General features: G+C 40.8%; 1 protein-coding gene across 50 annotated transcripts in view; it reads left to right on the top strand.

The window, feature by feature from the left end:
- LOC141577207 (trafficking protein particle complex subunit 9-like) overlaps window positions 1-15,513 on the top strand; it is a 180,826-nt gene that overhangs the window by 152,627 nt on the left and 12,686 nt on the right. For 48 of the 50 annotated variants that reach the window (XR_012506017.1, XR_012505982.1, XR_012506001.1 and 45 more), the window contains one exon: window positions 240-363. The gene's annotated coding sequence lies outside the window, so the exon portion shown is untranslated. Of the gene's footprint in view, window positions 1-239; window positions 364-2,173; window positions 2,335-15,513 lie in introns of all 50 variants that reach the window. The other 2 variants (XR_012506011.1, XR_012506009.1) reach the window with 2 other exon arrangements.

A 15,513-nucleotide genomic window follows, 5' to 3' on the forward strand; every position in this document is an offset into this window, starting at 1 on the left:
AATGAATGCAGGCATATTTCTATGGGCATTTATATGTTCACTCAAACCCACCAGCCACTCTTGCCCCCATCGGGGATGGGCTTTCTCAAGCACAGTGCACCTCCTGGTTGGGTGGGCCATGCTGCTGGTCCTCGCCTGGGGCCGGGCTGCTGCAGGGCAATGAGTCCCCGAGGCACGGCCTGCGAGACACGACAGGAACACCTCTGCTCTTGACTGAGGGCCTCCGTTTCCCCCTGCAGTGTAAGAATGCTGGTGACTGAGTTAGAAGCATGCTTCGAAGCTGTCCATGTCCTTGCCATCCAGAAGCGGAGCCTGGGAGCTTCCGAATTTCTCCAGAATGCGGTTTTCTTTCATCTTCGACAGGTGAGTTTATGTCCTTTTACAAGTGGAGGAATTACTGCAGTTTTCCTGGAACTTAATCACCACTAGTCCATCTGATTTTTCTGTGCTTGGATTCAATATGGCATGCTAAAAATTCTGGAGTCAGATCTTGAATCCCTGATGAAGAGGATTATTTTATTTCTTTATATGATAGTATTTTACTTTCAAAATTCAGAGTTTTCGGTTCTTTCAAAAATTTTTTGGGGGGTTGGAGAAACAACTTTGCTCTTACCATCTTTGTGACCTGTTGCTATATGCCTCTCACCTGTCTTCTGTCACTTGTGAGGCGGTTCCTTTTGTGACCCTGTCAGCGTTGTTCATGGTATAAAACATAGTCTGTATAAGTACAGTCCCTTTTACTCCGAAGACATTCCACAAATACTACTTAAATCTGGGTGTGGTTTTAAGAAGACAGAATCATTAGAACATGTACTTGCAGGTTGCTAGTGCAAAATCCCCAAATCAATAGTCTAGCTCAACATCTAAAATCTTTCTAATCTACCTTGGATTTGTATGGATAAGTGAAGCAGTTTGCTAAGAACTCAAGACCAGGTTTAGAATACAGGCTGGTGTAGCTCAGCAGGTCCTCCCATGCTGATGCTCTGCCAGAGGGCGGGTCCTAGGGGAGAGGGCGTGTCCTGCCCTCCCTGAGCTGACAATTTGATGGCAAAGACCTTCATCAGGTGAAGAACTTGACTTTCTTCTAAGAACAGTGGGTTTGAAATCAGTCCTAAAAGCGTGGGAGTGACAGAATCCCATTTGTCTCAAGTAGGGGAGAGTGGCTTTGGGGCCACTTGGGAGACTCGTGAGTCCATGTGCGCAGTGTTGGTGGCTTCCACTTGACCGGTTGGACGGTCAGTGTGTAAAAGCGAACAGATTGAAGGCATGTTTAGATGGTAAAAAGGAAAGGATGAATGCTGTCTGTGAAGGTAGGATGGAGGAAGGAACAGGTTTCTGGGTGGATTAATGAGGTAAATGATGGTCCATTTGTGCTCTGAGGAGGGAAAGCTGTAGAGGGATTTCTGGGGGATAACTGATGAGTACAGCTGTGGGTAAAGTGAAAGGCTGTTATATGTGTGGTTTGGAAGCTCAGGTGAGAGCCAGTAGTGAGTAGGGGGAGGGGAGAGAGACTTTCAATTCAGTTTGTCTTGTGAACATACAAATAAGGATGAGTAATGACACACTTAAAACCTCTATATTCTGTATTTAAAGCCCAGTAACATTTTGCTATATTGACTGCATAGGTTCTTAATTTTTTTTTAATAGAAATAAAATAAATAGAAACAAAATAGTGGAGATAATGAACATCTTAGAGTTGATGTGTGTCCTTGTATGTATTTTCATACCTCATCTGTTTATAACCATAATCTACAAATAGATCGCTTGCTTAGCATAAGAGTTAAACAGAGGGACGTGACACACATTGTTGGGGCTTGAAGCTGATCTTCTCGGGCAAATTAAGTCACCTCTCTGTGCCTTAGTTGCATCTTCTGTGACTTCCCCCCGGCCCCTCATCACAGCTGATTTCCTAGACTAGATGTTGGGAGGGAGGCTGCTGAAGGGAATAAGAAGTGGCAACTTCTAGGGATATTGAAGAGAGAGACAAAAATAGATTAAAGCCGATAAACTTAGTAAAAATACCCTCAAAAGAGAAAGATTCCCGCAGTGTTTTGAGCCCCTTAGCGTAAGGGAAACAAAATCAGGTAGACCCAAAGCTCTTGAGCATGTGAGTATTGTGGGTGGGAGGGTGTCATCAGAAAAGGGTTAAGAAAAGGCCTTTTCATTTCCCTAGACGTTTCCAGTAAGGATGGGGAGCAGAAGAGAAAACCCCCTGCTTCACAGTGGAAGCTGCTTTTTTTTGCAAAACTGACCAAAGTTTGGAGACCATTCATCAGAGGTGCTGGCAAATGAAGAGACTTCGGGATTGGGTGGGGCACTTGCTGCGACTTCCAGGTGACCTGCTGGCTGGGGGCTGTGAGGCGGGCAGTAGGTTTGCAGGGTGACCCGGGCATAATCCCTGGCTCTGAGGCTGCTGGTCTGACTAGCAAACCTGGGCACCCGCAGTCCTAATGGGGCAGCTCGGGATGTGGCCTGGGACACCTGCTGAGCTGAGGGTGAGAAGAGGGCTTCCCTGAGGGGATGTCATGCGGAGAGTGGAAACGTCCTCCTGCAGGGGAGGAAGAGCCTCTGAGCAGGGTGCTGGATGCACAGGCAAGACCAGCCTGAGCACGGAGGCTTCTGGGAGCCAGAAGTCATACAATGGCCCGAACCGCTTGTTCCTGCCAGACTGCAGGGATAAGATGCTGAAAAATTAGGCTAGGGTCAGACCCTGTGGTGTTTTATGAATGCCAGTAAAGGACTGGTCAGGCAGGCACGAGAGAACCCTATGGGCGTCCCAGCTGGGGCGTCACGCCGGAGGGAAGAGCAGAGTTATAGACTTTGCCACTTATTAGCTTTGTGACTTTGAGCAAGATCACCCCGCCTCTCTATATATATATATCTTCATCTGTAAAGTGACAGAGTGACAAGCTCGTGTCATCAGAAGGCTTAGTTTTGCTCTGATCCTCTTTGTCCAGTCCTGTCAGTGCTGCCCTGTGAGGTTCTGCAGCGGCTGCTCTTACCCTGAGAAGGGAGGGCGTAGAGGGACATTGTAGTGCCTGAGGGCAGGAAGGGGTTGCTTTAAAAGCAGACATGTTGCCGCCTGCAGCTGCAGGCCTGCAGGCAGTTTGGTTGAAGGTCCTGCATGGGACTTTGGAGGCCTTAGGTCGTGGAGAGTACTTTGGAAGCCTTAGCTTCGTCTTAAGTCTTGTTTTCCCTTGCGGACCGGATTTGCCTTTCCAGATTGATGCTGAAGATTTGGGCTTCTAGTAAAGCTGTATTCAGAGATGGGTATATACGTAAAATATCGTATAAAATAAAATGATTTATTTAACTTGTGGGACTTTGCAGCTATTGGGAACAGCTCTGTTGTCCTGGTCTTCTCAGAGGACACCAAGGGTCAGCAGAGCGTGCGGGAGGGCAGGTAGCCTGCAGTGCTGCTGCGGGGTGTTCTCCCGAGTAAAGCACTCTGCTGAGTTGACTCTTCTCTGTGTTTGGTTGCCAGATGAGCAGACAGCAAATTAATGAGTTCTGGTGGGATTGTATAATGACAAGAAAAAAGAGGAAACCGTAGTTTTTCCAGACTAAAACACGCTTTTGTTTCCTGATCCAGTGTGTTCCATTACAGAATTGATGAGTTGTGTCTATTCTGGGACTTCATTGAAATAAACGTTCAGCCTAAATGTTGAGTTATGTTTTATTTGGCTGGAGGACTCGAGCCGGGATGGCAACCTCTCAGATCACTCTGAGGGACTGCTCCCAAGAGGTAGGGGAGGAGCTAGGATATATAAAAGTTTTACAAGAAAGACCAGGTAGTTGGAACAATAAAATATTGCTTGTTACCTAAAGAAAACCAGATATCTCAAGATCAAGTATTTAGTGCTTTTCTATGTATGGGAGTAAGCAAACTTTTGTGTCATTGAATTCATCCCTTTGGCAAGTACCTAGCTATCTAAGGCCAGTATCCTGTCCTTTCTTACTCTGATTCCGCTCAGAGGGCACCACTGTGAGTGGCTGAGAGGCTGGGCTGCAGGCATGCACTCGCTGGGGGTGGCAGCAGCAGCTGATGACTTGGTTTCAGCATTCTTTGTTTACTGACATGGTTGCAGTATTTTCATTCACAGTGCTCCCCCTTGGTCCTAAATTCTGCCAATATTTTGAGAGACATTTCATGACCAATTTTGTCCCATGGTGCTAGGATGGCTCAATCCTAGTTCAGGTGAAGAATCTTCTGAGTTGCCATTCAAGGTGTTAGTTTTTTATCAGGCCCTGTTGATACTAAAAATTCTCTGGATCACCTGTCTTACTTGTTTGTTATGATCCAGGAAGTGTTTTCCCTTCATTGCTCATTCCCATACCTAGAATCACACTATTACAATTACTTTATTCAGGGTTATAAATTTTATCTATTTCTTCAAGATGTTTAGACATCATCAATTTTGTAGGCCTAGTTACACTTTGGGAAATGTAACAGACAATTTTATAAAATAGACAGGATATAAGTAATACAGCTAGTAACGTTAATAAAGTCACGATTAAGAATTTAATAGTCGGGAAGTTGTATTTTGGGGTTAAAATTTTGCTTGTGTTTCTGATTGAGTTTGAGTGATCTTATGAGAAAGTTCATATTTATGGTCAGTCTCAGAGCAGGTATTAATTGGTCAGGTGAGGTCTCCCACCTTGTAAGATCAAAAGAGGCCTAAACAGAACTATAATTTCTTTTTAGAATAACGTTTCTGAGGGCTATCTAGTTAGAGCTTGGAGTAGGGAAACCCACCAAGGTAACACAGAAGAACTAGACATAGGGAATTTACCATAAACTTAACAATTGGTGTAGTTCATAATCAAAGGTAGGAGAAATTATCACAGTAATTTTTATGCAGCCCTGGTACGGTGTCTTGGGTCAGCTGTCTACCTCAGATATCGTCTTCTTCTCATCCTGGCCTGGTAGCTTTTTCTCCATTTGGCATTGTTTTAAGGTGAGCAGTGCTCTATAGGCCAGTGCATTGCAGGGGCTATTTCTGATAGGAAATGAACCCGAAAGTCCGTTTCCTTCAGCTTTGGTGTGTATGGTCTATTTAAGAGTACCTGATAAAGGGTCCTTCTATTCAGGTTGGGGACAGTTCTTTAAGTCATGCCTGTTCCAGTTTGTATAATCCCCTGGCTGCAGGTCATGGGGCATTGGAACTTTACCCAAGGATAGATTAGTAAGCTTCAGAAACAAAGCTAGAGTATCCTATTAATAATTCAGTTAAACTGTACAGCAATGTGACATAACAGCAAGGAATGATTGGGAAGTGTGTTAGTAAATACGGACGTCAATTAACAAAACTAGAATTTAATATCCACTAAAATATAATCTTTTTTCTCTCTAAAGTTATCCTAATTTTTCTCAAATAAAGCCATGTCAAGATTAATTCATTTACATGTTGTCTGATTATTTGATCATATAGGCTTTTTTAAATTGGCTGTGTTGGAACTTTTAATTAGGAGTCTCAGGGTAGAATGTTAATAATGTTTGCTAAGGCCAGGAAAGCCCCGTCAACGGCTTGTCATGGATTTCTTCCTTACAAATTTAGGTAAATTCTTTTCTCTTTAAAATCCTTAAAATACCTTGAGATTCCTATATCTGTTAGGAGATGATCTTCCTCATTTGTCTGATAGAGCCACTGGGGACTTAAGAGTTTTTAGTCTATTGAGGGATCAGATAGAGAGAAAAGATAACTGTTCCAAGTCTGATTACATAGGTATAATTTATCAAATTGCTGTGAATCATAGCTAGCTTAAAGAGAAGAGATTCTTTATGTCTGGGAAACAGGTTAAAAGCCAGTAGTATTTTAAACAAAATCAAAATTTATAAACATATTCACCAGTTTACTCAGTCCCATGTAACTAATTCTTTTAATCACAGTTTTCTTTGGAAATTTAAAATTTCTTACCCAGTTTAGTTCACTGCTATAGTTTGAAATTTATTAGAAATCAGTAAATCTCCTTGAAGAGCAAGCATTTTGCAAAACCATCAGAAGACAACCATTAACTGTCTATAAATGACAAAATATTTAAAATCATGGTTAAACACCGTTACACTATAATCGATAAAAAACCTGGTCACTATACCCAGAATTATCACTGGTAACATTTCAGATATACCAGAATTTTAGGGAGTCCATATAATTTCTACAATATCTATATTAATAATATTTTCTCATACAATATAACCTTAGAAGATTTATTATTCATTTGACAATACCGTGTTATTTAGCATGCCAAATGAAATTTACTAGATTAAAATCTCTCTTTGGGATGTTTCAGGGGCCCTCTGTAGCATCCCAAACTTAACTGGAGATTAAAACAACTTTAATTAGAAATTGATATTTGGGGAGCTTGTTAAAGGTTTTCAGAACACTTGGTCAGATAAACATATAGATCACTGTAACGTAGTACTAATTCATTAACAAGAAAATGCGTCAAAGTTAATGGCAGAACAGATCAGTTAAGTGGTATAAGAAGCTTTACAATCTGTTACTGATGGTGGATTAACATTTTAAGAAAAATTTTTCCTCTTAACAGCGAGAAAACCAAATCTAGTCTTGTACCTGCTTACTTCTAAGATTCATTTACTTTGCCCAAGTTGATTCTAAACTTAGCCAATTCCGACCACATATGAAACTTTCCTCAGGGTTCCTCTTCCACAAGCATTCCATAGCTTTCTCTACTCATATTAGTGTGTCCCTTATTTTCTCTTCCATTCAGAAGTAACCAGCTTCAGGAGAAATTCACTATTTTTCATTAACAAAATATAATTCCATTCTTATATCTTCCTTTGCACATTTATCTTACTTTCCTAGGATACTGAGATCATTCCCTTAATAATAGAGACTATTTCAGGGTGGCATCATCCATTTATTAGTATTTCTAAACACCTTTATTTTCTCTGTAAGAGGAAGTTACATGTTAAGTAATTCATATTTCTATCTTATTTTATCTGAAAATGGCATAGCTATTTAATAAAATCCTATCATTTGACTTAATTTAGCACAACTCTAGAATTAAAAGATACCAAACATTTAGAGATTATCTTAAGCATACATTTTAAAAATATATTTTAAAAATTTACCCAAAGCTCTCATCTCATTTGCATTTAATTTACTTAAAATTTTACCACACTACATTACTGTTTTTTTTTCTTGACAAATCTGCAACAGATATAACAGGATCTTATTTGACTTTCATTAAACCTAGGTACAGTAAAAGCATTATACTTAATATTGATGTCTTTAAAGATGTCTATATTAATTAGAACATTCTTAAACTAAACAATATCAAATATTATCTTAATATTGAATATTTTCCAGTTCACGTGACACTGAAAATCAATTTGTTCAGTTTTTATTTTAAAAATACTTAATTTTCAAGCTCTTATTTTTTACGTCAATTTAAGCAGATCTCTTTGACTTTGAATTTTTTTAGCTGTAGAAATATCTCACATCAATAATGTGTACACAGTCTTATAAACAGACAAAAGCTAGAGATCTCATAGCTTCACTTTAAAACTTACTTATAAGATAGGTATAATAATAGTTGGAGTAAAGTCAATTTGCTTGCTCAAATCACTAAGGCTTGCTATTTATGAAACAGACATTTAAGATTTCTTGACAAAGTCTGAAGGACACGTCAGAGTTCTGAGTTCTAAAATGCCAAAAATTTCTTGGCCTTAAGTTTTATTTCGTTGAGCTAATTAGGCTCAATCCTAGGTCACTGTTTGCTGTATTTCCATTTCTGATCTGCAAGACAAAGGCACAATCTTCCAATTCCCCAGAGAACTGCTCTGTCACCCAGACCCAATTTTCTCTCCTTAATTGGCATTTTTTTATCAGTGAGAAGAGCTGTAAACAAAGAATTCCGTGTTTTAAAACCTTAAGGTTTAATTTATCATGTTTTCCAAAGCTTGCATAAGGCATTTAATAAGGTCTCTTTTCCTTGAGTTATAAGTTAAACCCAGGGTAAACCTCTTATTATATTTTTTTATTAGCCACTGAATATTAGTTTTTAGTTTTACCTTATACTGGACGGCTCATGTAACTCTGTTGGTTTCTTTTACTTTGTTCAATTAATATTTTCTGAGGGACAGATTTGTGCCCAGACTTATAAAACCAAGAAGGGGAAGCGTTTTTCCATTGAAACAGATCTATCCCACAACATAATTAAGCAAAACTTTTATATAAAGACCATTTAAATATACCAATTTTACAGACTTTTATCTCAATTTTATTAAATCTTATACCTTTAATTTTAATATTTATGTTTTAATCAATAATTCTTATTTCTAGAAGTAGTGCCAGAAGCCTTTTTTTTTTTTTTTTTTTGTGCATTGTATCTAACTTTATAGAAAAGTCTCTAGGATGCCCAAGTTTCAGCCAAAGAGCTTAGACCCTTCTCAATTTTTAATTTGATTAATTGGTCTGCTGTCCCAATCATTGATCAAGTATTTCAGTCTATATATACATATATTTTAAACTGTGGCAAATAAAACGGACTTGTTTGAACTTTAATGTTGGGGGGCAGTAGGTGATCTCTTTGGCCCTCTTTTTTACTTTATGTAGTGTAGTATCAAAACCTTGTACCTAAATCCAAAAATGTCCATTTAATTTATCTCATTCAAAATAACCATATAAAAATATTTATCCACTTGGGATAAGCCCCTTATCTTTTATTTTTTGACATTTTAACAATCCTTTTTCCAGTTATTCAACCTAATTAACATTAATTATTCTAAGTTTTTATTAGCATCCCTAGAACCATTTATCGGAAAGGAAAAACACAAATGTAGCTTTTCAAACCAGTTTTATTTTTTTCACTAAGTTCTTAGCTTAACCATTAGATATATTTTTCTACCTTTAAAATTGATTTTAATAGATACCAATAAAACAGCTGTTTATAATGAGATCTCTTTCAACTTTCACCAATTTAAAAGTTTTTCCAAATTAAAGGATCCATCATATGGCCATCAATTATATATATATATAATAATATATATATTATTATTATATAATATATATATAATATATATATAGTGATTTTAAACCAATAAGATGAAGAGGCTCTTCCACATGAGAGTGGGGGTGTTGCCTAAATAAAATTCAAAGGTTTAATCTTCAAAAGCTAAAGGCCTTTGTGGTCCAGGCTGATGAAACAAAGTTTAAGATGGCAAAATATCTGACAATTGGTACAAAGAATTGCTTAGAATCCCAATTTATTTGCGTGGCCACCATATGTACACAATACTTGAACCTTTTGTATGGCAGAGTCCAAGGTTTCCTTAAAAAAAAAGTAAACTTATATATACATACATACACACACTTAAAACACCCAGAGAAAGATAAAACATTTACATTTCAAGGACACAGGAAGAGAAATCCAAGTTCCCCCTAACGGGGATTTTGTTTTTATAAGTTCAGAATTCCAAAAAATGTTTTTTATCAGGCCTGGTTAGTTAATTTCATAGTGAGTTTTTTTTTTTTTTCTAACTCCCAATTAATGCTGTAAGTTTTGTACGTACATAAACCTGGCTGGGGTAATAGTTGGAGGCTGGCAATCTGTCATTTTTTCTTTTCTTTTCTGTTTTTTATTTTTTTTTTTGAAAGTTCTATTCCACATTGTAAGGTCGGGTTCTCAGAATAAATTTGCTAGTAAGATTTTCCTCAGGGACAACTCTATGGCATGAAGTCTTTGCCTCTACCACTCCTGCAAGATTCTCTGTCAACAGAGAAAGCTGTTACCAGCCAGGATGAGGATCCCATTTTTGGAGTTGAAAGGTTACTCATAAGAGTTTTACTTTTATCCTGAAAAATTCAATGGAGGTAACCAAATTGAGGAAAACATTAGAACAACCTCTTACCTAACTACTCAGCCCTGAACCCAGTGTCCTTCAACTTGGACACACTCGGGACGTCTCCACTGGGTGAGTATTTTCCTGGTATGTTTCCACCAGCCCCACATCGGATGTCTCCGCAAGGTGGGTATTTCCCGTTATCTTTCAACCAGGCCCCACCCAGTATGTCTCCACTGGGTGGGTAATTCACCCCAGTATCTTTCAACTGGAGGGCCAGTTACCTGGAAACACCACCAGATAAAACTCAGGATCATCAAACAATATGTGATTTCCGAGAACCAAGAGAGACTCACCCAAATTCATCTGGACTCCCCGAAGAGGCAGATGGGCATAAAGGGCCACTTATGGTACCAAGGTTCTAGATACTTGGAGAGTTCAGGTGGAGAAAGTCTGCTCTGGGTCCCTTCATGGTGTCCAAAACTGTTGACTGAAATACATGTGCAGCCTAAAGGTTAAGAGTTATGTTTTATTTGGCAGGACGACTCGAGCCGTGATGACAGCCACTCAGATCTCTCTGAGGGACTGCTCCCAAGAGGTTGAGGAGGAGCTAGGATATATAGGAGCTTTACAACAAAGACCAGGTTGTTGGAACAGTAAAAGATTGCTTGTTATCTAAAGAAAGCCAGGTATCTCAAGTTCAAGAATTTAGTGCTTTTCTATGTATGGGAAGAAGCAAATATTTTGGACTCCCTGAATTCATTCTTTAAACAAGCACCTAGCTACCTAGGGCCAGTATCCTGTCCTTTCTTATTCTGAGTCTGCTCAGAGGGCACCATTGTGAGTTGCTGCAGCTGCTGGGCTGCAGGCCTGTCCTCGCTGGGGGTTGGCGGCAGCCGCTAATGACTTGGTTTCAGCATTCTTTGTTTACTGACATGGTTGCAGTATTTTCATTCACATTGTAGTATTTTCATTCACGGACTGATTATGGATAATCTGCAACCTTGGAAAGCAACCGAGATGGAATTACTGCAGGTACCTTCTTCTTTAATAAGCCGTGTGCAAACATAAACATGGAAGAAGCATACATTTGGATTTGGTGGTGTAGGGAAGGTTTTCTGCACATTACAGGAGAACGCAATGCAGAATTCCTTAAGTCCACCTTTCTTTTCTGTAGTGGTTTCTGAGAACAGTTTATGGTAAATAACCAACATTGACAAATGGTGGCACACATTGCATTTAAGAGCTGGCCGGCTGCAAACTATTGTATTGGACAGGTGGAATTCATAGGCAAATTGTCAGGTGGATGGGAGAGAGATGGAGCCTAGGCCTGGGCCCAGATTCCGGTTTAAATAGCCATTTCCTCACCATACGTCTTTGGACTAGAATGCAACCTCTCTTAACCTGTTGGTGAATCTGTGAAATGGGCATGATAATATTCGTTTCTTCCTGGGATTGTTGTAAGTTCTAAAGAGTATTGTAGCACTCATGAAGCACTTAACACACTGGCACTTAGCAGTGTTCACTGTGTGCGGCCGCCCCGCTTGGCGTGTGTCAGAGCCGTAAAGTCAGCATTTTTCTGTTGAGGACGCACTGGTAGCCCCTTGAATAGGTTGTGAATTTGGTGATTCCCTTTAATCTTGGTAACTCTGTGAGCCATGGGAAGTTATTTTCATGGACAGATGAGGAATCTCAGGGTAAAGAAGACTGTGTAATTTGCCCAAAGTCAGACCATAATTTTGGGTGCAGGGGCCTCGGTTCAGCATGGGCCCCAGGGCCTTCTGCCCTCTCCGTTCAGCACCAGAGCCAGATGTGTGGTCGGCTCTTTCCCAGCCCAGAATATCGGGCAGGCCACAAGACACACCTGGCCCTGCACTGCTTGAGCAAAATCTCCGGAGGAGAGGAATTTACAAAAGGGATAAATATAAAAACAGATGACAGCAAACTGTGATCAGCACTGAGAAGGAAAGAACACGCCTCGTAATGCAGAGCTGCGAGCTTTCCCGTCGGGGCTGCTCTGGGGGCGTTCATCTCAGCTAAACAAACTCTGCTGCTGCACCAAGGCAGGAAGGCAGGGAGCGTGTGGCCAGGTAGACAGGGCCTTGTTAATCATACTAATTCCCCATTAAGCTGCAGCTGTCACGGGCACTTACCTAGTAAACAGATATCTTCCATAATCATCACGCACTTTTCTTGGTAGTTTTATTGCCCCACCTTTGAGATGGGGTCATTGAAGCTGGGGAGTTTGCTGCATGCCCGTAATCACCATGGAAATAACCCCACTGGTCTTTCAACCTAGACTGATGTGGCTGTCATGTCCCAGCCCTGTGAATGGCATCGTGTTGCTTCTCCCAAGTGGCCCAAATGACTGTCATTGATATTCTTAAATCGTAGGAAATGGTATGTGACAATAGGTGAAAAAGGTAGTAAGTATTTGTTTGGAAAACTAGAACAAAATCCAATTCTTCCCCAGTTGGGGGAGCGTACCCTGTGTCACTCACCCCACTCACTGCGTGTCACCTCCTCCCTGCCGCCTCTGCATTCAGAAGCCACTCTGAGCCTTTGAAGAACATTTTGCCTCATGACACTGTTGACTAAGACCTGCGACTTCTCTGTCCCTGGTTAACTCTCTCTTCAAAGCCATTTAAATTTTTTGCAGTCTCCTCCGCTCAGATGTAAGAATATCCTCTTTCAACATCTTGATGAAGCTCCTTAATGAAGATCTCGTGAAGGAAACTTAGTCAAAACCTGGGAGGTATGCACACAGTGACTGCAACCTCAGCACTTTATGAAGTTCAGAATCAGATTTGTGGGTGACTCAGGAAAGGCTTTTTTATGGTAACAAGGGGAAAGTGAAAGGATGCAGGCTGTGTGAGACTGAAACATCTCGGTCCCAGCCAGCAAGGCACCTGCGTTCAGGATGGTGTGTGGGGAGTGCAGAGTTCTCACAAAGAAAGAAGTGTTGGGATGGGAGGGAGGACAGTTAGGTACTTTACTGTGGAGGGAAATAGTGGGTTAAGCATTTCCTGGTTGAACAAGAGGACTGTGACATGATGTGCTTGTATTTTGGAGAGAAGGGTTTTGTGGGGACAGGCCTAGGGAGAACGCTCTGTGGCTGGGGATTCAGCACAACAGAGAAACACAGAGAACCGTGCAGACCCCAAGGCCCCTGCTGGGGAAGAGGCTGCCCACCAATTCGAGCCCTGGGGGCAGCTTCTGTCCCTTAGCTGGGGCCTCAGAGCTCCCTTCACAACCCAGTCCTGTTGATACAAGGAAAAAAACGAGAGGCATGAGAAGGGCTGTGTCCCAGGCTTTGGTTGAGCCCCTGGGATGTGTCCCACCAGATTTTGTTCCTTGGCTTTGTGCAGTAAAGTATTCAAGAGCAAGCCAGTGTTGAGGAAAGGTAGATTTATTCACAGAGACACATTGAAAGGCAAGACAAAGGCCACGAGGTGTGGGGTTTGAGTGCTCAGATTAAAAGTAGGTACACACTCCACAGACTGTGGGCTTTCTCCGAAGAGGGAGAGAGGGGTGACCGCGAGGTGGCGTTGTGTTGCTCGTTTTCTTGGGCTTGGGGTTTCATTTGCTAATATATAGAAGGACCAGCCTAAGGGCAAAGGGCTGGGATTCCCAGGGAGTTGGCCATTTCCCACCCTTTGACCTTTTGTGGCTAGCCTTGGGACTGCCATGGTGCCTTGGGTCATGTTATTCACCATGTTACTATTACAATGGGTGTATGATGAAGCTCAAGCTCTGCTAGAAGTTAAATCTCTTCATCCTGAGCCTCAAGGCCTACTGGGGGTTGAATCCTTCACCATTTTGATGTTAATTGCTGTGGCCTTCCTTGAATGGCTGTGCTCTGCCCCTTCCATCCTGTCTCACTGTGATGACACAGAGAGAGCAAAGGCCGGGCCCTGCCTGTGCTCCTGCATTTAACAGCGGGAGGTGTGGGGTGGGCTTATGATGACTCTGAGTGGTGAGAAAGATGTTTCAGATTTTGCCACGTGAGACATGGGGACCTGCCAGCAGCCATCACGGATTTATCTCAAGGGCATTATCGCTTGTGTTGTTATGGAAACAACAGGCCAGCCAAGAAACATGCACTGAGATTAATTACGCCGGCGGCTCAGATGGGCTTCTGTTCCGAAGCTCTGAGCACCTCCAAGACCTGCACATGAGGTTCTATAGGGTTAATTACAAGTAAGGGGCTATTAGCCAATAAGGCTCAAACAACAAAAAGCAAGGAATCAGTACACTGAAGCTTATGAATTTGGAACAGATCACTTTACTGACAATTGTTGACCTTGGATTTACGAGTTAACTTATTAGCCCATTCAACTGACACTAAACTTCAGATTTACGAGTTAGCCCAGCAATACTTAGATCAGTAAACCGACACTTATCACACTTAGATTTGTGACTTAGCTCGTTAGCCCAGCTGGGCTTTTCCTTCACAGTGTCATTCATCTTTTCTATATTTCTTTTTTTTTTTTAAGTACTTAATCCAAATTTAATATCAGGTTTTTTTGGAAAGAAATGTCTCTTTTTCTTTTCTTTGGGACTCTTTTGGGGGGTAGGTAATTAGGTGTATTTATCTGTTAGTGGAAGCCCTGGGGCTTGAACCAGGGACCCCGTGCACGCTAAGCACACCCTCTACCACCCCCCATGATCTTTTCTTTTTGCTTTAGCTGCCAAGAATCTTACAGCTGAATTTCTAGTCGGCCTTTAACACTTGCCCTGACTCCAGGGAATCTATTTTTATGACTTTACCTCCCCCAGGTTTCATTTAAGTATTGAATCTCCAAATTCTCTTCACTCTCAGTTTTGCCTTTTTGTTGTTATGGTTGTTAAGGTGTGTTTAAAAAAAATTGTTTAATTTCTCTTTTAGCAGGAGGCTGAAAGTAAATAAATATGTAAACAAACAGCACACAAACGCTTTTATACATTCTAAGCTGTTTAGTAGTTAATTAAAAACCGAATTGAATATTAAAGTGATAACATTTTTAAATTATTTTTTAATTTTTTACAAAGATATAGCTGATTTAAAATATGATATGTTTCAGGTGTACAATAGATGCTCCATTTATAGTTACTGTAAACATTGGCTGTATTCCCTGTGTTGTAAGATACATCCCTGTAGCGTGTTTACATTACATGTTGCAGTTTGTATAAGCAAGTTGGGTAAAGCAGAGTCTGGGGCATGGCTGTGTCTGACCCAGGGTCACGCTCACCCTGCCTGTCAGAGACCAGGCCCTCACTCCTGTCTGCAGGGAAGCGAGTGGAGGCAGCCCTCATCAGCGCTGGCACCACCCTCTGAGCGGCAGTGACAGCAGTGTCTGTGTGTGGACGTGCAAAGTGTTTTTCCAGGAGCTTTACATGCATTTCTGCATTTAATAATTAAAGCCCTCCTGTGAGGAAGCGTTTTATGATTTTAATGAATAATACATTTTATTTTGATATTGATAGACTTCAAACCTCCGGAAAATTTACAGAAGTAGTACAGTAAACGCTTAGATACAGTTCACTTTAAAGGGCACTATTTGTCCTTTTGTGTCTGGCTTATTTTAGCATAAAGTTTCAAGGTTCATCCATATTGTAGCCTGAGTCAGTACTTTATTCTTTTGGTTTCATAATATCCTTTTTCTTTTTTTTCGTTTTTGGTCTATTTAAAAATATTTTCATTGAAGTCTAGTCAGTTTATAATT

The sequence above is a fragment of the Camelus bactrianus genome, chromosome 3 (assembly GCF_048773025.1).
Source record: "Camelus bactrianus isolate YW-2024 breed Bactrian camel chromosome 3, ASM4877302v1, whole genome shotgun sequence".
NCBI classification, from domain to species: domain Eukaryota; kingdom Metazoa; phylum Chordata; class Mammalia; order Artiodactyla; family Camelidae; genus Camelus; species Camelus bactrianus.